This window comes from Cydia fagiglandana, chromosome 10 (assembly GCF_963556715.1).
Source record: "Cydia fagiglandana chromosome 10, ilCydFagi1.1, whole genome shotgun sequence".
NCBI lineage: Eukaryota > Metazoa > Arthropoda > Insecta > Lepidoptera > Tortricidae > Cydia > Cydia fagiglandana.
In genome coordinates this window covers 5,449,933-5,474,060 of record NC_085941.1, presented here as the reverse complement: position 1 = coordinate 5,474,060, position 24,128 = coordinate 5,449,933, and the positions used below count along the sequence as shown (strand labels likewise).

Sequence of the window (24,128 nt, the reverse complement as noted above, 5' to 3'; positions counted from 1 at the left end):
GCTCCCTCTAACGCATAAATGCGTCCCTCGTTGGCGTTGGCGTTGGCCCAACGTGAAGAGGAGCCTTAAGACGTAAGACGCTTCGTAAGACGGACACGTGACCTGATCGAAAAACTGTTATGTCATTGAGTTTTCATTTCTGCCGGCACTCCCGGAATGCAACCCGTTTTTGTGTATTTTTTTCTTAACGATATTCATTTGCACAAAATCAATACGGAAAATGTAAGTTTTTTTACCAACATTTATTATTTTTCTTGGCTTTATTCAAATAAGGTATAATTTCACGCGGAAGTAAGTATCACAGTAAAGTCGCAACAGTACGGTGCTAAAATCTGACTTTATAATTATTCCAAGTACAGTTACTGTACGTACAATAACAACTTTTTATGTCATGTAGGAATTAAAGTAAAAAGCGAAGAACAGCCTTGTTAATTACGGTGGCAATTGAACTTGTCTCATTCAATGTATATCAGCTGAGTGTGAATGTGGCTGGGGTTTATACTTAAGCGTGCGTAGTGATATGCCGTGGGAATTTCCCAGGAACAAGGAATAATCCCATATGGGAAATTCCTGGGAAATTTCCCGGTGTTCCCGGGAATATTCCCCAAACAGGGGAATATTGAAACAGATTAATTGTATTACAATTTTAAATTAGAGCTAGCTATAACGACAAGTAACTGCGTTTAGTAAAATAAAGTAGCCAAATACCGTCAAATGCAAAGTGACTTCCCAAAACAACAACTTAGAAAGTGGATTTGCTTACAATATTCGACACTTTTGAAGTTGTCAAAAAATATATATGGCATCACTTTAAGCCCCCGACCCGATGTACCTGAAGTCAGATCATTTCGAAATTTTCTCCACACAAATAGATACTAATAAAAAATTTTTTAATCTCCAATAAACTATGGCTACAGAATTTTTTTTATTGAATATTTTGATAATGTAATGCAAAAACATTCACAAGAACCCGTCCTTAACACTCGTATGTAGAGAAGAAGAGTTTCTTGGTAAAAGATTACGGAACTCCACTATTCTTATTAGTACCTAACTTATTTTGATCCTTATTAAACTGGGATGATTTGTATCGATTTTGTTGAATAATGGCGTATTATTGTAAAAAAATATTTTGGCCGAGAAATGGCCAGCAACTATGGGAAAATTCCCAGAAAGAATGGGAAATTTCCCGGGAAGAATGAGAAATGGGTTGGGAGTATAGGGAATTTACGCAGGCGGATGAGATACAGTTTATATTGTTTTAAAAAAAAGTTTAAGATGCTGAATAAAGAACTGTGAAGTGTTGACTGAATTTCTGATAATAAAACAGTATTATGTGCTTATGTATTATGTAGGTACTTATGCGCCATTTCAAAATTCCCCTACTTTCCCTTCATATGGGAAATTTCCCGGGAACGTTTCCGGGAAATTTCCCATATCCCGGGAGCGGTACATCACTAAGCGTGCGTTTACTCGACTTTATGAATGTATAAAATATAATACGTGCAATAAGTACCTGCAAATAATAGCTTAATGTTGTTGTCCTCTTTTTAGGCTTCATACCCAAAAGTCTAGTAGTTTACTTTGTCTATATACATAATATGTGACGTCCCACGGGTAATGGCACCTTATGGCGGTTGGCGCTTACGCTATTATTAACGCCGCTCCAATATTATGCGACGTAAGCGCCAGCCGCCATAAGGTACCTTTTTTCGTGGAACGTCACATATATCAGTAAAATTGTCTTACTGTATTTTAAAAACAGTTGTTATTTTAAGATCATGTTAATTGTATGCACTTAATTCTATTACCGCTGCGATAAAAGAGAATAAAAATTAAATTAAAAACTATAAACAAAACCGTATACAATATGTGTTATTGTATGGTATTCCTAGAAACAGTTACCTAAACATAAAAGCATAAAACTTAAGGGCCCACAGATTACCAGTTCGCCGGACGAAATCAGCCTGTCAGTTGTTCGGAACCGTCAAGTGACATTTCGTCAACCAAAAACGTCCTTGAAACTGACAGATCGGTAGGTATCTTATCGCTGTGACATCTAAAGGCCTGCGCAAACCGGCGGAGCGCAGCGCAGATCACTTTAAAATTATCAATGTATTTTCTTCCCTATTTCAATTACCTTTAGGTATAAAGTTTAAATAAATGCTTTGAGACCGACCTCGGAGCATCACGGAGGATTGTTACTCCGCGACATCGAGGAGCACGCTAGAGGATACCGCGGCGGTAGGCGCCAGCATGCCGCGGGAAGCCGAGGCCTCCCGAGTGCGCCGAAGTAGCGCCGGGACGACGGGGGAGAACTCGTGCACACTAGTCACTAATTCCTTGTGATAGAGTACACGCGGCGGCATGCCGCGGCATCCCCCGGTCTGCGCCGAAGTGTTCCCTGGTGCGCCGGCCGCCAGCGCTCGGGCTGGCGGGCGCTCGCGGTATCGCGAGGGATTTTACCTCGCCGGTGTGCGCTGCGCGGCGTAAATCCTCCTCGGTGATCTGCGCTGCGCTCCACCGGTTTGCGCTGGCCTTTATAAGCATTATTCGAATTCGGCCGTAATTCCTTTTCGGACGCAGTAGCATTGCCGTGAGAACCGCACAGTTAAACGCTGGGAAACAGTTACTGTTATACTAGGGCAATTAACACTGCATGGTGATTTGACGAATAAATGGGACGTAAGTATCTAACGGAAAAATTAAACAAAATAACTGTTTACATTTTTGACAGAATACTAAATATGAAACTCCCGTTTTGAACATTAACACAAAATTTATCACTTACATTAGAATTAGAACGGCCCGGGTCCGGGCCGATGCACCCGACCACAGAATACAGAAAGGACACTTCCTACAAAACCGAAGTTTGACAGCGAGCCAGGGTCGAGTCATCCTATCCCTTTCTAATGTATGCCACTATCCCTTTCGGCTATTTAGGGTTGTCAAAATTCAAGTGATTGTCTTATTTGTGGTCATGCAGGCAAAAGGACGTCAAGTGGTGCCAACCCTAATAATTGCTCGGGGCAATGCTGAGCCGAACGGAGCCGAGTTTACCCGAAGACAGGAGTGTCTCCCCGCTGACCCGACACATCGTTTTCAATAGAAAGCATCACGTGATCACCGGCCACCTGTCATAGAAAACGAAGTGTCAGTTGCATCGGCCCGACCCCGGGCCGTTCTAGTGTAAGTCATCGGTGCGCGGTGCTAGTTTGACCTTAGAGCATTCAATAACTGGAGTCGCCTTTAAGAGCTATTTTGTGTAAGTACGTTACGTACAAATCATGTAGAAATAGCAATACATTTGACGTGTGTCCCCCCCCCCCCGCAAAAATTGGCAGACTGTTTCGTGCAGAAAATAACAGCCATGACCCATGACGTCTCCAGATACTAAATGCCTTAAGAGTTTGACAGACTCGAAAGTTCATTCTAAATGTAGAGTGTCTAGGTGAGGTCGCCTAGAGTTAGGTCTGGATTGCTAACCCACAAAAGTTTCAAATTTTCGAGTTTGTTACTCATGGATACAAACTGTAAACACAGGCTAGGCTAAGCCTGTGTTTTGTTTGGTGATTTGTTTCACGAAGTTAAGTACAGTCGCCATCAAATATATTGGAGCGGCCGAGGTGGTCACAAATATCTGAACACGCCTCTATTGTTAGGGCGTTAGAGTGTGTGTTCAGATATTTTTGAGCACCTTGGCCGCTCCGATATATCTGATGGCGATTGTACAACTAGTACAAGCGCAAAATGCATATATTATAGAATATGCTCCTCAAGCTTATTAAGCTTTACTCTTACGACTTTACGTCGAAAAACAGTCGTGTGAAAGATCTCTCGATCAAAAGGTCGTATAAAAGCAACTCTCTTAGACTGAGTATTGAACGCTTTTTTGCCGTATAAACTTGTATAAGTTGATAATTGTATTTCTAAGGTACTTACTCGTATCTCTCGATCGCCTTCTTGCGGGCCGCAACGACATACGGATGTCGTATCATATTTCCCTCATAATAAGTAGGTAATGGTGTCAAAATATCCAATAAACATTCGAAATATTGACACTAGAAATTATGACCTGATAGTGACAATTCGCCGTACATTGCTCGCCCAATAAGTAAATACTTACGACTTGAAATCTATATCTATCTGCCAGTCAATAATAAGTGAGCCCTATATCTTCAGGTACAAATTATTGAGTAGACGGCATACCTAATATATATTAACTAAAGCTAGTACGGTAGTAGGACGGTTACGTGGATATTGTGAGTGTTGCGTGTCGGACTATTGACAATAATTAACATTATGTGTGGTGGGTGGTTTGAAAATGTGATGTCTACCCCAAACTTTTCCATACACTTTTCGTCGGGTAGATGCACAAATCTCTGTTTTGACATTTTGCTGGGACATCAGTCAGCCGCGACCACGACCAGTGAAACTGTGTCGAAACGTCGGTAAATCAAGGTAATTGAATATAATTCGCGTTAGACCCGTCTATAATGTGAGTTAATATGTACCTAAAGCTAGTCGCCAGGCCAGGTCACCTGAGATTGTACAAGTTGTTGGTGAACCATAATAGCATCGCTGCTAGCGGCAGGAGTAATCGATTTAAAGCCAAGCGGTAATCGTATTAAATGCTCTCCAGCTAATGATTTTAGAGTAAATTAATTTGGAACTACATATCTTCTATCTTAGGTATTCTACGGGGTCACTAACTCACTATTACTTAAAGCATACGTACTTGAACTACATAAGCCTGATTTAATTAGGTACAAGTCACGCCTCTGTATAAATGTTATTTATAGTACAGAGGTGACATTTGCATGTCAACTGCAACTGTATTACTGTTGCGGTGTCGTTGTGGCCACCGTCGTTGTGGCCACCGTCGTTGTGGCTACCTTCGTTGTGGCTACCGTCGTTGTGGCCACCGTCGTTGTGGCCACCGTCGTTGTTGCCACCGTCATTGTTGCCACCGCCGCTGTATCTGTCAATGTAAAACGAAACGTGACAGATGCCGCAGGTTTTAAGTACCTCACCTATAAGACTAGAAGTACCATCTTGCAATTCTTGCTTTACTTTGACTTAGGGCCACCCCACACTAGCGTCTTTTGAGCGTCGACGTCTAGTCAACGCTATGAAAAATGGCGTCACTGCACAGTTGCGTCAACGTTGCGTTGAGCAGTCATAGAGTTAACTCTGGAGACGCTAGTTTGGGGTGGCTCTTAGTATTAGGTACCTATTTACTAATGTAAAAGTTTAGTAGCTTTCCCTCAATCAAGGGAAGTGAGAGCTCTGTACAGTAAGGTGATAGTTAGTGGGCATCCGAAGACGAAAATAATGAACTGTTTAGCTTTTAATTGTATTGTAAGAACATTTCTTGATGTGTATTATTGAGCGGCATCGTCTTTTTGACTAAGGGCCACTTGCACCATCCCACTAACTCGGGGTTAAGCCGTTAAACCGTTAACCCAGTGTCAAATGGTACTAGTAACCATGGTATCTCCAGGTTTAACCGGGTGACCCCGGGTTAGTGTATGGTGCAAGTGGCCCTAAGCTCGTTAAATAAAGATAAAAAAAAAGTTTAGTACAAGGAGTAGTTTTTTCAGTCATTCATTTTCAAGCACGCAAACTCGACAAAGCCGTAATCTCCCCGTAATTCCAATTGTCCCGTTTGTCTGGAAGGCGTTTGTCGCACTAATTCCTTTCTCGCAGTAAAGAGGCAGCAGGTAGTTAGCAGTGATTCAGTTATCGGCGAGGCGTTTCAGCGCCTTCGCGACTGTTTTTACAGAGTTGGCACAAGGTTTAATCGAACCGACTCTGCAACTTTTTTTTATGATATAGGCGGCAAACGAGCAGACGGATCATCTGATGGTAAGCGATTACCGTCGCCCATGGACAATAATTAATTAAATTTTGATTATATTTTTTTATGTAATTTACCTAGTTATAAGTTGTATACGTCATATGGATTCCTTATTGTCGGAAATATATGTCTTTTCTCTTTAAAAAAAATCTAGTTGGAAAAAAGTTGTAGGTAGGTATAGCGATTTGTATCTACTAAAATACATCAATCCTATTGCAAGAAATATGTACCTACTTAACTAATGATTTCATAGAATTTTGCATGTAGATAAATGTTTCAATAGCAACATATAAGTATAAATAATGCTGCGGGCGCAGCATGGTTCCATTTTTATCGCCTGTCACCATGTCCGTCACTTTCGCACTTACATACTTGTTAGAACGTGTCAAGCATGGTGACAAGCGATAAAAAGCATCCGTGCTACAGCCGCTGCTATAAGTAGGCAGATAGTAAGTAGATAAATAATGCAATTTCTTTTCATTCCAATGTATCGTCTTGCTCCCGCTGTAAGCTTTATACTTGCTCCGCTTCTTTTCCGTGTTTTCCTTTTTATGTCCAATTTCCCGTCCCTGGCTATGGCGTTATAAGAATTCAGATGTTGTATGACATATTTTTGGAGAAAATATTACTTGTGATAGGATATTTACATGTACATAATTTCAATTTATACCAATAAAACAAAAGGGACATGAGCTGATACTATTTTTCCTACTCGTATTCAGCAAAATACCTCCTATACCTGCCTACCTGCAAGTTCGCAGTGTAGAATAGTTTTCATGAAGATATACCTATGTAGGTAAGTACTTACCTACAACTTCTTGAAAAACAACTGTGAATCAGATTTCTTTCTAAGTAGGTATATAAGATTTTATATATAAGTATGTGTAAATTATATATATCGTCGTCTAGCACCCACAACACAAGGCTTATTGAGCTTACTGTGGGACTAGGTCGATCTGTGTAAAATTGTCCTGTAATATTTATTTATTTCCACGACTTAAGTAGGTAAAACCTTAGGTAATATCTCAGTTAAAACCTTAACATATTTTATACTGATAACAACATCATAATTCATATACAAATCGCAAAAATAATTTTGATTGAAACCAGCACACCACCGGACCAATTACGAGAAAATTCGTTGAGGAAAAGCAAAACTTTGTGCTTTTCACTTTACAGCCAAAATTTTATACTTAAATTTATACCCACTCTGGAACTAAATGACTCACTCCGTTTAAATTTGGCTTATTTAAACGTCTCAGAAAATATAAATAAACTTTCCGTAAACAAACTAATTTCTAAGAGAGTTGGAGCTATTGCTCAGATGTCACGAGTTTATCAAAGTTGTGACTTATAAACGACTTTAACTTGGCCTCGGATGATACTTTCATAATGAACACGGCTTAAGTCCGCGATTCCATGAAACATTTATGCTTTAGGGGAATTAGGTATACTCTGTATCTTTAGGTATTTAAATAAAAGTAAACAAAATCTACCTTCCTAATAGTCCTAATGGTTCCTTAAGCCAGTTGAGGGTAGAAGGAAACATTTAACGATCAAAATAAATAATGTAGATTAAAGTCAGGTCGTTCAGTGATTGATCCAGGCAGTTTTGGTAGGGCAGACCGAGGTGAGTTGTGACAGAGGAGAGTTGGAACATCGTCGATTTTTTGGAATCTACAGTGAAACCTGGATAAGTGAGATCTCAAGGGACGAGCAAATTTGTCTCACTTAAAGAGGTTTTCCACTTACCCAGGCTCCCAGTTAGCCAGGTACAAATAAGTTTCTGTCTCATTTACAGAGGGTTCCATTAATAGAGGTGAGAATAGAGTATATTTCAGTTATAGAGGTGGTTAATAAGGTATTTAGTAATTATCTTTAAAAATAAATAAGGTACAATGATCCTTGTACCTAAATATTTTTCAAGTCTGTTTAAATATTGCTTTGAATTTATTTTGAATGATTCTCCAAAGGATAGATATTTCAAAATTAAATTTAATTTAATACGGACTTCATTGCGTAATAGAAATTTAATAAATGAAAATTTATTTTTCGTGTTACTTATCAAAATTTCAGCTTTCGTTTCGGTAGTTTTAACTACTTACATAAATTAACTAAATCAAAGTTTGAAGTTGTTTAGACACATATAGGCAAATGCGGAATTTGTGGATAGACTAAGAGTTAGTAAGAATACGGAAATTGTTCAATGAAGTCCAAGTTAGAGAGGTCATAGATTGACGTTATCTCAGATACAGAAGTCAATTCCCTATAACATTCTAAAAAACAATTAGGAAAATGTAATCTTATAAATATAGTCTCAGTAAAAGAGGTAAAATACACTCTCTGTCTCAATTATAGAGGTAAATGTGACTATAAAATCACAACAACGAATCCCAGTTATAGAGGTTCGTTTTATCTCAGTAACAGAGGTAATTCAGTGCTAAAGTGTCGGGACCGCACCATGAGTCCCAGCTATAGAGGTTTCTCACTTATCCAGGTCCCACTTAACCAGGTTTCACTGTATTAACTAGAAACTAGGTCGCAACAGTGTGCGTTTGTTAGCTCGTGACTTGAACTAACAAACGCGCGCTATTGCGACCTAGTTTCTAGTTAATAGATTCCAAAAAATCGACGATGTTCCAACTCTCCTCTGTCACAACTCACCTGGGTCTCCCATAATTGGTCGGTTAACCAATACATGTTATAACTACCCGAAAATGTACAAATTGTTTGTTCACTTTTATTGAACTAAATAAAGTAGCATTGTTTCGTGAAGGAAAGTTAGTAGGTACCTAAAGGTAACTGGGTATAATTATATGGGTGGTTCAGTTAATAATATCTATTTGGAGTATCTGGCCGATATCAGATGATCTTGGTGAGCGAAATGTAAAGATATCATGTGCACTCTTGGCAACCAGTTTTTTAGGACGTACGGTTAAATATGTGATGGTAATTGTACAGTATGGTGCCCGTTTTTCCAAAACGAAAACGTTATTTTCGAATAAACGGAGCAGTGTCTATCAAATTTTACAAATGCACTAACCTAACACAAAATTTGTAAAAATGTTACAAAGTCTAGTTTTCAATCAATCAAAATGTTTATTTCAGGCAAAAAATACCCATACATTAAAACGAAAAATACCAATGTCACGTTAAAATAAAAAGTTATCAAAGTTATACGTGCAAAATTTCTAGCACACCCTTAAGAACTTTGGCAATGAGTTAAACAACTTAAGAGGGAATAAATCGTACCTGTTGGGTATAATTAAGAATGAAGTTATGGCGCTAGAAATTCAGATATTTGAGCCTTGTGAGCGTAAAGAAAGATTATACAATGTGCGCAAGAGAGTCGCAATTTAGCTTTAATTTGTTTTAGGTTGTCTTTTGTTCTACACTTAATGGCTACCTTAGTCTAGTCGTTAGTGACGTCAATCTTTTCGAGACCTGAGTTTGACTGCTGGTTAAGGAATTTTGTGCGTACCTAAAGCTCGAAAATAAATATTTTATGTGTATACATACATAATATAATTTACATATAAATACACGTAGTACGTATAATTTTTATTAATTTATATCTTTAAAGTGGGTACCCATATTTAATGCTCAAATTGAGACTACATTACTCTTTGTAGTTATAAAAAAGGTCGTGCAGTCTTGCAGTACATTGTCATACAAAATATAGACTACCACTATCACACTCTAGGTATAATAACGCCTTAAGTAATATCAAAGTTAGATGTGAGCAATTTGGCGCAACTAAGAGAGAATACATTCTAATCGCCTACCAAGCACGGGCGAGGCGACGTCTCTTCCACAGGTCTAGAATATGCAAGATGGTGTGTCTGCCTTATTTAAGTAGATGCTCCATTTTATAAGTCAAGCATTCGCTGACTTTTAATCCTTTGTATGTAATGATTTGGGAAATAATAAACTGCCGAGTGGATCACGCAGCGATCGCCGTGAGCGTGAGTGGTATTTCTTGAGTAAAATTTTACTAGTCAGTCTCTGGTTAATAAGTCAGTATCTTTAGGCGAATTCATAGCTTGAAAAATGGAACACTGGTTTTTGAATAAGAAGGTCAAAGACATTTAGGGCTTTGGTTACCTGACTCGCCAGTTTACGCGCAACGCTACTAATGGGAACATTATGAGAGAATTCCCAGTTCGACAGAGTTGGAGGACATTCGGCGAAGTTTAGTTGCCATAAAATTATTTGATACTTCGACAAAGGATCTGCATTTTCTGGCTAGTCAAAGAACAGTGGACTGTAAATTTGTTTGATTAGAGAGCCGTGTTCTTTTCTTGGTAGTTGAAAATTATTGTGGAGCGTGAAAGCATCGCGGAGTAGACGTTATTTTATATTACTTTACCTGAATTTTACTATCTGGAAGTTTCAATTGAAGTCTCGTATGTCTTAATAATATCAGAGTAGGTAAAATCTAACATATATTATTTAATTTCTCAACTCCTAGGGGTCAACATGTTTCAGCCAAAGAACAATCTTGAAGTTTTAAATATAGCAGGTCGTTAGGTACCTCTTTATTTGCTTTTCTGACTCAATATCTTATCACGTGGTAGGTACATGGTCAATTTGGCACAACCATTTTTCAAAATGCTACACAAAAATAATTTGTCAAATCAAGATATTTGTGACTAATTCAGATTTGAGTTAATATCTAAAATATATCTATGCAAAAAGACATAGGTACAGTGTTAATAACCAATGACCACTTCAGTCGATGTACCTTACCTTCGATGTACACGTTTTGTATTAAACATTTTGCCGTATTATATTAAATTGAAAGGCTTAACGAGTACCTTTTTATAATAAACAGAACAAAGCACAGAACTGTTTACGTAGAAAATAAATTTCGTTTATTAAGCTTTTTATCTGTTTATTATTTAGAAATAAATCGATAGCATTCATTCGAGTAAATAATTCTAGCGCAATATTGCCTACAATTCGTCAGAAATTTCAAATAATAGCAATCGCCTTTTCTATTTCCGATATATGAAATTACTTCCATCGGAACACCGAAAAGCAATACGGGAAATGTATGCTCCAGTTGGCAAAACAAGCTTGCGTACGGTCGGCCAAGAAAGTGGTCTATCAGATGATAGAGTCGAAAAGTGGCAGACCACTTTTTTGGCTGACTGTTCCTACCACACGAACAAACATTGAATGTGCTTTTTAATTTGAAAATTCTGTTTTCTTTATGTTTCTGTAAAACATACTTTCAATTTAATCAGTAGGGCTAAGATGGTCGTTTTTTCATCATCTGTTATCATGCCTGTCACGTTCTAACAATTATGTAAATGCGAAAGTGACGCATGACATGACAAGTGGTAAAAATTACTAAAAATGCAACCTATGCAACCATGACGCAAGTTGTAGTTTTTCAATATAATATAAAATTGGTGTTTGAGGGTTTAACTCTGAATATTAAGATTCAACGAACATTTTTCAGTTTGATAAAACATAAAGTAAATATTTTACAGCGGCTTTGAAACCAAATTTACGGAAATATAGGTAAAACATGTTGCTGCAATTTAAATAACTTTTAACCTACATCCACCAAGAGTCCAAGACCCCTATTCGACAAGCGACGTTTGACGTATCGTGTTGATCTCCCGTTGATGTGGGGAAAATCATAAGTTCTCGAATACGTACAATGTCAAAATTTGACATTAACAATCCACAGTTAGGGTGACAAGCAAACCAAACCGAACCTCCCTTAGTTTAGAGTTGAGTTTTGGTTTTACCAAATTAAATTATCCACCGTTGATGGAATCAACACTCAGTATGCAATAAAATCAACTGTTGATTTGACGTGGATGCGAAATCTGACAGTTGTACGTGTCGAATTTGGCCCCAAGATGCCTATAAAAACGTCCTAATTTGAATCTTAATTTTGACAGTTAAAATTTCATTTATCTTGACAAGTTTTAATGTCTGTCAAAAACTTTTGAGAAGGCGGTGGAGTGTGAACACTGTCAAATTGCCTGTACACTTTAGCAGTGAAGAGACACTCCTGACTTCGGTCGAACTCGGCTCCGCTCGGCTCAGCATTGCTCCAAGCAATTTTTAGGGTTGGCACCAAGTGACTTCCTTTTGCGTGCACGACCGCAGATAAGATAATCACTTAATTTTTGACAACCCTAAATTGCCGAAAGGGATAGTGCCATGTATTAGATAGACAAAGCATGATTCGAACCTGAACCGCTGTCAAACTTCGGGTTTGTAGGAAGTGTTCTTTCTGTACGGTAGTACTATTATTTCTTCTGTGACTTTAGTGTAGCTGTAGCTAAATTGCAATTCAGTGTGAGAAATTACATTTTAAAAGTTTTGGTCATATAAATAAACAAAATATCTACAATGGGTGTTCTTTGCATTATAAACGGTCTTCATTTCCGCTTCTTCTTAAACTTAATATGAAATGCCGCTATAAGTGTTACGATATTTCTTATTAAACGTAATAATTTATAGGTGAAGGTCACGCCTAACCGCTTTTATTACCGCTTCGGGCTTTCCGTTACATTCCAATATAATCCACCCAAATGTGTTTGGAAAGTGAAATTCTAATTTATTTCTATATTTTCGAGGTTTAATATGACAGGATGTTTTTGCTTTCGCTTCTTAAATTTATCTTTAAATCTAAGTGTTATTGTAAGTGGCATAAGGTCAACAAATATCATTTCATTTTAATATGAATAATGCAGCTTGAATGCACGTCGAAGCAACGTTTCAACTAAAATAGATTGTAGGTCAAATCGGTGTTGACCCAGAGAAAGTTTTATAATTCCTTATATTTACTTCATAAACTAACATACCCACTAGTCCTTACCTACAGCTATTACATATGAAATTAGATAGGAAATCTAGTGTAGATTTCAGGAGCTTTTTCTACAGTACTATAATATTTTCTGAAGCACTCAACCGAATGAGTTGTATCTCGTGCTATCGTCCCTAGCTAGCTCTGCATCAGCAAGTTCCACATTTTTAACTTTAACGGCTTTCTTTTCAAACTTCTTTACGTTATGAGGGTGGTGGACGATCGTTTCTTCATACAATGTTAGATCCCATTTTCCTTTCTGCCTATTATTGACATAATGACAAATATGTTTGATATAAGTACCTATAATTATCAACCATAACTAATGCTCCTTTGTTTGATTTTAATATTGTTTTACAAACGTTTATTTTTGATTATAGCAAGGGTAAGTTTTATTTGATATTCATAAGCGCATTATACTGTGCTTACTTGTAAAATAAACTATTTGTATCTTAGACAGGAGTGAAATAAAATATCCATATTTCTTTGGCATTGTTGCTGCCTCCTAAGAGGCCATTATGTGATGATACATCATAATTAATCACGGTTTTCATCAACGCCATTCACATTTCATCCGTCCATTATTTACGCAATAATTGTTTTTTCTACCCATTCATTTGTTACCCCAAGGCTGCCTCAAGGTCCTTTTGTAACAGAAATGCTAGCACCAATTTCTTCATTGTGTCCAAGATGGCGTCCATTACGATAAGGGTCTATTTAAAAATGACGGGTAATTACAGATTTCTGCAATGTAACCTTAGCTAACATATGTAGTTGCTTCACGATTTGCAAGAGCCATAAGTCAAATTGCATGGCTGACATTTCTCTATCAGATACTTTCATTGTTGCATCGCATGCACAATAGGTGTGGTTTGAATGGATTGATAATATAACAATGCTTGGGGTCAGGTTTGTGGAACGGGTTATGTAAGGGCAATCAGCCTGATTGTTCTGTTATGATACTGCTGAATTATTTGCCTTAGATTAATTTCAGAATTTTACTTTACGAAACAAACTTATCTTATGACGTTTATTTGTTTACCGCATGTGACAGATAGGCAGTTGAGTTAACACCGTAGTGATCCAGTGTCCCAGTTTTAAGCATTTCAAAAAAATCCCCTCGCACGCAGTTAAATCCCTTCGTTTTGAAGGGAAACGTGCCGAGCATATTAATACTTAAAAGACGTGAGTGTCTCTTATAGTATATTACATATAATAATATATTGTGAACGATTTTAATGTATTGGGTGACTAGAACAGATAAATTTAATAAGCAGCGCTTTGTAAATAGCTTGGCCGGTGTGCTATCGATTTTGCCAAATTAACTACTTATTAATAGTTACTCAGACAGCAACGTTTGCTAGGAAAACTTATGATCGGGTTATCCGCAGGTGGTCAAGAACGCAAAATGACTAGTGTGTTGTTTTGCCTAAATCGCAATTAGTCTACATCGCAAACGGTCTAGAATGCAAAATGCCCACTTTTTATATCACCACATTTTAAAACATAGGTAGGTCAGGTTCGTTAGGTATCTTCAAATGGCCGAAGGCCAAACAGCACAGAATAGGAGCGCTTCCGCGGGGCTCCGTCGACATCGCTATAAAGTTAATTTTGCGTTCTACACCGTTTGCGATGTAGACTAATTGCGATTTAGGCAAAACAACACACTAGTCATTTTACGTTCTAGACCATCTGCGAATAACCCTAAAAGTGACATTTCATTTCCAACTGCAGCTGCAATACTGTTCATTTTACTATGGAAACGCGTCGCTGTCATTGTCAATTTCCATAGTAAAATTAACAGTATTACAGCTGCAGTTGGAAATGGAATGTCACTCTTATTATCCTATTTATTTACAGCGAGCTGCTAAATTGAAGTCATTTATAAAAGTGTCAATGAAATTTTGTAGCTTATTTGTCGTATATTTGTATCTCGATTACGATAGCTTGCTAAGCCTAAGACTACCGTGTACATAAAAAAAATCGAATATCGTTATCTGCCTCTTTACCGACGGTAACGAAATATCGATGTTTGAACTTGGTTACATATCAGAATACCGAAAACTGATTTACCTAATGTTGAGTCACCTATGCTTGATTCACCTATTTTTAAATTACCTATCGATCATTTTACCTAAACATTGACTGACGTATGTTTATAATACCTAAGCTCAAATAACCTAATGGACGAAACACCTAATGCACGATATACCTAATGCACGTTTTGCCTACTGCACGTTTCACCTAAAGCTATTATACCTAAAGCACGAATCAGCTATAGCTGATTTACCTAATGGACGATACACCTAAAGCTGATATACCTAATGAACGATGTACCTAAACTTGATTTACCTAATGGACGAAATACCTAAAACTGTTAAACCTATCGCACGAAATACCTAAAGTTGTTATACTTCCTGAACGAATTACCTAATGTCGATATGCCTAATGCACGGAATACCTAAAGTATAGTATAGTAAGTAAAGTATATACCTAGTATAAAATTCATATCATTTTGCCGAATGATCAAGTAGCAACTCCACCCAATGAATCGTATGATTTCCCAACCTTACAGTAGAAACTGTTTGTTTGGATAACAACTTAAAAATACACTTTTTGAAACGCTACTTTTTAGGTAGTAGAATGATTTTGTAAGTCTAATACAATATTAGTTATCTTTTCTTACCAAAAACTTAATTTTTGTAAGTTAACATCATGACGATGAAATAAAAGTCGGTTTTGGCACTGTTTGGTCGCAGTTAACCTAACACGCTCCTCCTCGCTTTGCTCGTCGTCGCACCTATCTCGACTCTGGCAAATGACTAGACCTTATATTATAATAAAAAATAGTAAGCCAATTGAATGATTTGGCTAAAAAAAATATACCAAATGTTATATCTCCTAATAATATTCTACAAACAATAATTATATTTTTGATTCTAGCTATTTCGTTAATTAAGTGCATCGACTTCAGGTATTTCTTGCATTAGGTGTATAGAATTTAGGTATATCGTTCATTAGGTATGTTAACTTTAGGTAATTCGATCATTAGGTATACCGACTTTAGGTAATTCGTGCAGTAGGTATGTTAACTTTAGGCAATTCGATCATTAGGTATACCGAGTTTAGGTATTACGTGCATTAGGTATATCAACATTAGGCGTTTCGTGTATTAGGTATATTAGCTTTAGGTATTTCGAGTATTAGGTGTTTCAACTTTAGGTAAACCGAGCATAGGTATTCTGAGCTTAGGTAAACCAATTGTAGGTGAAACGTGCAATAGGTAATTCGTTCGTTAGGTGTTATGTGCTTAGGTTAATTGATCATTTGGTATTTAAAAAAATAGGTGAAACGAGCATAGGTGATTCAACATTAGGTAAATCGATTTTTGGTATTCTGATATGTAACCTTGAACTTAGACCAATTTCTGATACATTCTGAAATCTCTGCATACGTGCTTTTCTAAAGTTATCGTAAATTGTACTTCTATATCTATTGCTATTATATAAATTAAAACTGATGTAAAAGTAGACTTTTTATTGCAAGATTGGATTCTTATTGAGTAAGTAAGTAAGCCTCAAATATAATTATTTAAAAAAATAAACATTTATCTCAATCTACGTTGAACAAATACGAATGCTCCCACGATTCTTCATTTTGCAATAATAGAACGGTCTTTGTGGAGAGTAGACTTCGAATTTAAAATTCGAATGCTTATTTAAAATATGCAAACAAAGGCTACCGTCGCTCTAGTTCGGTTGACGATTAAATTCAGTTGCGCTGCTTTGCTTTGACATAATTACTGTCGGGTGTTTTTCGCGTATAATGTCGTTTATCAGGGGCATTAACTTTTATCGCGTCTAGTGACATCCGGCATCAATGCAGTGGCAATCGGAGTTTAACCTTAATGCCTGCATGCACCACAAATATTCTAGTTTATTAAGACTGTGCAAAAGTGAAATAAAAAACAGCACTCTTCTGTCTGAATAAACGCAAAGTTATAGGAGGAAGTACTGGGAAAGCTCCTAATTGGGCTGAGGCTGGAGCTATTAAAAGAGACATAATTTGTTCACGGTTTTTACCGTTACAAGTGTATTGTTTATTTATTATATTTTACAGCTATTCCAGATGGAAAAAATAAAAGTGAATGCTTGACATAATTTTGTTATGGTTCTAAAGGGTGAGTACTATTAAATTGTCGCAATTTGAATACAATTTTATACAATAAAATAATATACAATAAAATTCAAAAATGTTTATTATTGGTAAGTTTATGATAAAATAGGCGAGCTAAAGCCGTTTTATTGTTTGTCTAGAACACGACGTGAGAATTCTCGGACTTTACTCTTGACCCGACTCATAGAATTTTGCACGGAATCATTTGTGATAAGTTTAGTACATTTAATCCACTTCCTTTTGAAATCGGGCAATGATGTGGCTGGTTGGCATGTTTTCCGCAATTTTGTTTTTATATTTGCCCAGTATTTTTCTATCGGCCGTAATTCTGGGCAATTTGGCGGATTTAATCCCTTTGGTACAACATCGACAGAATTCAAATTATACCAATCCATAGCTCTAGATGAATAATGGCAACTTGCCAAATCCGGCCAAAATAATGTCGAACAATTGTGCTTTTTAATAAGTGGCAACAACCTTTTCTTTAGGCATTCGGATATATAAATATCTGTGTTAATTGTGCCAGTGGTTACAAAAGGCGAACTTCTCATACCGCACTGGCATATCGCTTGCCACACGAGGAACTTTTTGGCAAATTTCTCGACTGGAATCACTTTTTCTGATTCAGGCAGACCCGAGACGTTGCGGGAAGAAAAGTATTGATTGCCTGGTATTGATTTGAAATCAGCCTTTACATACGTTTCGTCATCAATGATTAAGCAACCTGCTGTATTTTGAACAAACAAGGAGTACAATAATCTAGAACGTCGAACTGCTCGATTATACTGATCAACCGTTCTTTTCGGAGCTTTTTGTTTTTTGTAAGTAACAATACCGCAGTTTTTTTTTATTTTTTGTACATTGCTTTGGCTTGTTCCAACTTTTTTGGACACATCTCGGGACGAAATAGCCGGATTCTGATCAAACAGTTTACACACCTTTGATTCCAACTTTTTGTTCCGTTTTCTTGTCGGATGACCCTCTCGCGGCTTTCTTTCAGTAGTTTTACCTCGTTTTAGCTTTTTTATGGTCCTTTGCACTGTTCTCCGAGTTGTATTGCACGATTTTGCAAGTTCCAAAGTAGATATATAGGCATTCATAGTAAATTTTTGCAAAATTAAATCGCGCACGCTTTTTTCTTTTGACGACATCTTGAAAGACAAATACAAGTGAATGTTTTTTTTTAAGAATAAAAGATGCCAATACATTCTAATTTTGATATATATAATAAGTTTTACCAAAAAGGTTGAGAATCTAGAAAAAAAACGGAATATGTTAGCGACAATTTAATAGTACTCACCCTTTAATAAATAATGGGAGCTGACTACATTAGTCATGTTGTAGGTTCCTAATAAATAAATTTAAAAGCTTTTGGAAAATCCTGTATAATTCGTAATTACAACTATTGCTTTACCACTACTTTTAATATTTGTAAGTACTGTTATTATATTTTCGAGAAAGAGTAGGTATTTGTGACAAATTATTGAATCAGTATTTCACATATGGTAGAACCGTTATATCATGGATTTACGATGTCACGAGATCTCTAAAATAAAGTCGCACAGTACCTACACAATACATGCGATGTAACGAGCTTCCAAAAAAACGTAAACGATTCAACTATCGGTCTCATTGATAGAGTTAGACCAAGAAAAGTCTGCAGTGATTTTGGTAGCACACGCAGTGCAAGTGTTATTTAGACGTCATAATTTTCGTCAGACTTTTCTTGGTCTAAAGGTGACAGTCCATTTCCAACGACAGCAGTACTACCACTCATTTTACTATGGAAATTGATAACACCGACGCGTTCCTACTATTTAGTAATGAATATGTTACCGCAATGTACCGCAGCTGCACTACCGGTACTGAACGCGTCGCTGTCATTGTCAATTTTCATAGTAAAATGAACAGTAATGCAGCTGTCGTTGGAAATGGACTGTCACCTTAACTCTAACTCGAAAGCCGCTCTGCTATGCCGAACATATGCAGAACGACTTACGACGAGCGTCTATTACTTTAAAAGAGGCGGGAAGTGTTTTCCTTCATATATCCTCTTCACTTAAATTGTTTCACTTTACCTACGATGCATGTAGCAAATGCATGTGATGATTTATGATGCATGTAGCCTTTATTACATTTTAAATTGTATTACTTATTTTATGCTTAGTGGATAAAGAATAAGGAAGAGTTACAGTGGGTACTTATGAATATTTTATGGTGCGATTTTGACAAACAATACCATTTTTAGCATAACCACATACATATAAATTAAGTTTTATTTTATGAATATCGGCCAAGCAGTCTTCAATACCTAACAGAAGATTCACTCGAACGTCTCGGTTTTGCACATTTGAAATAGAAACACAAAGTAGGGATATTTTATTACTTTTACTGACATCAAGTAACATTTTGCAATATTGTAATGTATGATTAATATTTTTTTTTTCAATATTTGATTTATTAAAATTATACTGCAACGACAAAATGTTAATTTACGTGGTGGTAAAATCTAGTATCATATCAAGGTCAAAAAGGTATTTAAGTACAATGATTAAATTTCCAGTGCAGAGATAGGTGTTAAAAGTTTCGTTCCTAAATAAAATACATCTATTGAATAGATTGTTTGAACCGAATGCCTTGTTTTGTAACATATTCTTAGCCATTTGCTGCTTTAGATATTTTGAACAAAACTATTGTGTTTGTTTAGTTACGATGAATGTCTTAAATGTAATAATATCGTAAAATGTTAATAATTACATGACGACGTGGTCTCAACATGAATACCTTATGAATAATATATTTTACTAAGTTTTGTCAGAATTTTATTAATATGAATATATTTGTTAACAGGTCTAATTTCATCAAAATCTGCTGCAATATTGTCCTGGGAGAGCATTCATAAAAAGTAAGTCCTAGAAAGTATTAATATTAATAACAGTTTATCAAATAAAGTACCTACTACGAAACTACGGCACGTTGTGTCACTTGTGTCTTACATAATACGATTTATTGTGTCTTTCCCACACTGGTGTTCCAGGCCTATTATAGGAGGGAGGCGTGCGTGGAGTCGAAGCCAACACGTAGAGTCCCTTTTGACACTTTAATGAGATTTTCGCTTGAAAGTATTTAATTAATTATACAGTTTACAAACATTAATTAAAAATCTACGGTTCTATACTTCATAGCGGTTCAGAAAACCAAACCAATGAAGAGAATAGAGAAAAGTCACCAAAGAGATTTTCATTTCAATATCTGGGTCTCTTTTAAGATATCGGTTTACTGTAGATGAGGGTTTTAAGAAATAAATAAATATGTAAACGCCAAAACATAGATATCAAATTGATAACCGTAGTTCCGATACAGGTGTTACGCCAGGTTATGCGGCTTACGTGACTCGATTGACCAAAACGGTTTGCGGTCTCCGTCCAATTTGCTTATGCCGACCGCGCGGTAATGAAATAATGCTTGTTACGTCACTGTTTGGTAGGAAGGATGTGCATTGTGCGGGATATATTGGAGAGTTCTGCCCTACCCCATAGTAGCGTAACAGAAAATGGAAATCTATTTTGAATTATGAATTTTTGGGGCAAGAATACGGGAACAATTTGATGAGTTCAGCCAATGGTGTGCTGTGATTATGCTGTGCTTGGTCGAGGATTAATTACTTATGCACGATAAAAAAGGAATGATTTTCTGGTGTAGGTAAGTTATCTAATGTTACCGTGTTTCACAGTGTTGATCCACAAAAGTTAACTCCAGTATGTATGTATCCGGCTCATGAGAGCTTCATAACTAATCCCAAAAATTGACGTAGGCGTAGGTTTTTACGAAAGCGACTACCATCTGAACTGCCAACCCAGAGGGGAAACTAGGCCTATAGTTCGTTTTTTTTAGCATTAGAAAGAACTCCACAGAAGCAAGCGTGCAGTTTTTATCAGGCTCTTTAATTGTTAATATTTATTGAATTATATAATGTAGCATGGTCAATACATATAATTTACTTCAAATTATTACCGCTAAAAGTGCCGGATTTGGAACCACAAGCTTACTTCTGCGAAGTTCTTTCTAATGCTAAAAAAAACGAACTATAGGATTAGTCCGGTTTCCTCACGATGTTTTCCTTCACCGAAAAACAACTGGTAAATATCAAATGATATTTCGTACATAAGTTCCGTACGAGCCTGGGTTTCAACCAGCGACCTCCGGATTGAAAGTCGCACGCTCTTACCGCTAGGCCACCAGCGCTTCTTAAAGAAATCTCCAGTATGTATATGTATAACATGTATGTATATGTAGGATTGGACCAAAGTTGGGAGCTATTGTCGGGTGGCTATACGATAATTATGCGATTTGGGAATAGAGGGATGCTTTCCAAAATGGTGGAAATTGCATCGCTGAAAGAGCACACCCTGGGGACGGAGATAATAAAGATGGCTCCCGTCAGGCGCCACTTTGTCTCTATTATAATGATTTAATCTCTATGTTAATATTATTTATATCGCAAATTATGTTCCAGCCAGCACACTTCGATTTCTGATCTAAGAATCGGCGCAATTCGGGAAATTAATTAGAGATTCACTAGTTATGAAATAGTAAAGATATGTGACGTCCCACGGGTAAAGATACCTTATGGCGTTTAGCGATTACTAACGCCGCTCCAATATTATGCACTATGCGACGTAAGCGCTAGCCACCAGAAGGTACCTTTTGCCGTGGAACGTCACATATCTTTACTATTTCATATCTAGTGAATCTCTAATTAATTTCCCGAATCGCGCCGAATATCTTAAAAAAATATTAAGTTTTCCAAGCCATACCCCGCAGTTTACTATTTAAATTTAAGTACCGAGTCTTGGTTTTTAAATGGTAGAGTTATAGACCAAGAAGTCTGCAAGCTTAACTATCTTTTGTAAAACAGTCTATTTACTACGAAATGTAAAATTTTCAAGTTTTTGAAGTAAAAACTGCTTTAGCGGCGCTGGACACTTTTTGAGGTGGGGAAAAAATGTTAAACTCGAGACAGCGTAAGGCATAATGCGTAAAGGCGGCGAAAATGTATGCCTGAGTCTGCTGTTTGGTTTAGGCGGCGGGGCGATTGCGTGACGTCATGTGTGACGGACAATGTCATTGTTTTTTTATTTAAATGCCATCTAGTGAGTTTCTCTCAAACTGTTATTAATATAACTGTAGTACTCACCGTGATGTGCTTAGGGGTTTTAAGTAATGCGACGAAATAACGCTAGATGGCGTTAACCTCAATTATATACAGTGCTGAAGACATTTTGCAATAGATAGCGCTGTTATTAATATTTTGAGTTACAATGTCGTTGAGTTTTCACTTCTGCCGGCACTCCCGGAGTGCACCCCGTTGTTTCGCTATTCTTAATGTTTCTAATCTCTAATACTATTTTTAGTGTTTCGCTATTCTTGCTCCAAGACAAATTACTGGCTCAAAATCTTCTCAATCAAGTTGCGAACGATTAAATAAAAAATTTGTTCGCGTGTTTGCAGATAATTAGAGATGAATGACCGGCTAAACGATAATAACGCTCATTTGTACCTTTTATGCTGTAATTTTTACACTTTGTAAGCAATTTCGTCGTAATACTGCTATTTTGTCATGATAACCGGGAAGTTATTTACATAGCAACATCGTTAAAATAAGCATTGATTAAGTGCCTTATTAGGAAATTTTTAGGCGAACGAAAAATATATAAGTTCGTTAAAGACTAAGTTAAATTAGGTAAATAGTTAAATATATAAGTTTATAAGACAGAAAGGTGTTCTTAAAAAATATTTAACTGTTAAAAATTACCTATGATGTACCAATACAGAGCACAAATCAAAATAGAATTTAATTAATTTATTATACCTAAAATCAAGTTATCGTGTAATTACTTTTACGGCTACTTATAAGCGCCAATAATTTAGGATCATAAACATGTAGGTTTATAGTTAAGACCATACTTGGGCTGATTTAAGGATGACTCACGTTAGACCGGGCCGTGTCCGGGCCGGAGTTTCCGGAGCTTACTTTTCTATGACATGACAGGCGATAAAGTGATGCTTTTCATAGGAAACGATGCGCCGGAAGCTCCGGGCCGGACACGGCCCGGTCTAACGTGAGTCATTCTTTAGACGGCGCGGCGCGCGAACTCGTATGCGATTTTAGCTACATTAAACCGACCGATTAAAACCCGCAATGGTATGAAACTCGCATGCGAGTTCGTCTAAATCGGCCCTTTAGACATTAGGCCATAAATCTAAGTTAGCGCCGAATCTAATTAGAATTCATGCCACGCTTAATTAATCATTGTCAGGCGCAACACAATACGTCACGTGTAATCATAATCATAAACTGATGCAATTTCGTCGCTCCTATAGATCGCTTTTAGGGTTCCGTAGCCAAAATGGTAAAAATAGTAGTCTTATAGTTTCGTCGTAATTAAATTTGAAATAAAAGTATAAGTGTACTTTGTTTATTATTGCATATCTGACTTTCTATTACTTAATACCCAATGACACATCAAACTTCAAATTATTAAAATTATAACGTACTTTATCTGTGATTGACTGATTTAGTTTTTTCTGTTATTTTCACAAAAATAAATGGAAATTTATTTTGTAATATCAATCATAGAGTAAAATACTGATTTCTCCCATTGCAAGGAGCTATATAAATTAGTTACTAGGTAAATTTAACAACCATTCCAAGTAGTCCCAGCTTCACTATACGTTGCTAAATATGTGTGCATAATTGTTTTCCATCGTACTTTCTCGGAAACGTTCGTATTTGTCATGTAACTTCAGTCAATCTCGGTACTTTTTCTACCGAGACTGACTGAAATACCAAGACACGTTCGTACTTTTCCCTGAAACGATGGAAAATAAGTAGTAATAGTAGTAAAGTAGTAAAATACTTTATTATACAAAAATAAATATAAAACATGAAACAACACACATCATTAGTACCTACAAAGGCGAACTTATCCCTTTCAGGGATCTCTAATTAAATAAATAATTATGCACTACAACTGTATGGAACCCTCGGCTTGCTAGTCCCACTCGTACCTGAATAAATGAGATGTTCTATCTCGATACTCGCGTGACGGCACGCACACAATCAAACACGTGGGAATTAGGATGCTTTTTGTATCAATTTGGACTGCGATTTGGTATAGATATTACATAAATGAAGATATATTAGTTGCGTTTCATGGGCAATGAGATATTGCTATAATAATCAATTTGACATCCAAATGA

General features: G+C 36.7%; 1 protein-coding gene and 1 long non-coding RNA gene across 2 annotated transcripts in view; one reads left to right on the top strand and one right to left on the bottom strand.

The window, feature by feature from the left end:
• LOC134668166 (uncharacterized) overlaps positions 1–24,128 on the bottom strand; it is a 301,154-nt gene that overhangs the window by 196,301 nt on the left and 80,725 nt on the right. The window lies entirely within an intron of this gene.
• LOC134668408 (mucin-2) overlaps positions 1–24,128 on the top strand; it is a 90,436-nt gene that overhangs the window by 23,196 nt on the left and 43,112 nt on the right. Inside the window, exon 2 of the mRNA XM_063525892.1 lies at positions 19,716–19,770. The gene's annotated coding sequence lies outside the window, so the exon portion shown is untranslated. The remainder of the gene's footprint in view (positions 1–19,715; positions 19,771–24,128) is intronic.